Genomic DNA, 887 nt, shown 5'->3' with positions numbered 1-887 from the left:
CGCGCGGGGCAGGCTGGGAGCGGCGGGCGGGGCGGGGCGGGGCGGGGGCGGGGGGAGCGAGGGCGCGAGTCGGGCGCCAACTTCAAACGCGCGGGGCCCGCGGCGTCACCCGGCGCGCGCCTGTGCGTGCGTGCGTCAGCGCGTCACGTGCCGCCGAGGGGCGGGCGGCGGGGGGGGGCCGGAGGCAGCGCCCCTCCCTCCCCTCAGGGCAGCGCGCGCCCGGCGGGGCGGTGTGAGGGGAGCTGTGGGGACTCGCTGTGTCAGTGCTGTCCCGAGAGCCAGATAACTGCACATACCCCCGGCTCTACACGCCGCTCCTCAGCTAGAACCGCCCCCTTCTTCTCCGCCAAAACTGCCCGCTTCACCTCATCTAAAACTGCTCCCTTCGCCTTATTAAAAACTGACCCCTTCACCTCAGCAAAACTTCCAGAGCAGGAGGCTGTACCTTAGCTTCGTGGAAAGGAGCTCCTCCGGAGAAAAAGGCCACAGAGAAAGTCCGTCCTCCGTGCTGAGGAGGGACTTGCCCTGGCTGAAAGACCAAAACTTTCCTTAAGCTGGAAGAGGAGTCAATACAATCGTGAATTAATCAGCAGGAAAGTCATGGGGCAGTTTTGTAAATACCAACAAGTGACTGGAATTAGGCTCTAGAGGGGAAGCCATGTGAGCAGTGGCTGAGGGCACTTGGCTTGTTCAGCCTGGAGGATACTGAGGGCAGAGCTCCTTGTGGGCTGCAGCTTCCTCAGGAGGGGCAGCAGAGGGGCAGCACCAATGGCTGCTCTCTGTGACCAGTGACAGAACCTGGGGGAACAGCATGGAACCGTGTCAGGGGGAGTTAGGCTGCATGTTAGGAAAAGGTTCTTCACCCAGAGGGTGGCCAAGTACTGAAA

Source organism: Corvus kubaryi, unplaced genomic scaffold (assembly GCF_017639235.1).
Source record: "Corvus kubaryi isolate FWS band 111438036 unplaced genomic scaffold, C.kubaryi_AGA036_p1.0 37300, whole genome shotgun sequence".
Taxonomy (NCBI): domain Eukaryota; kingdom Metazoa; phylum Chordata; class Aves; order Passeriformes; family Corvidae; genus Corvus; species Corvus kubaryi.
This window is presented reverse-complemented; position numbering follows the sequence as displayed.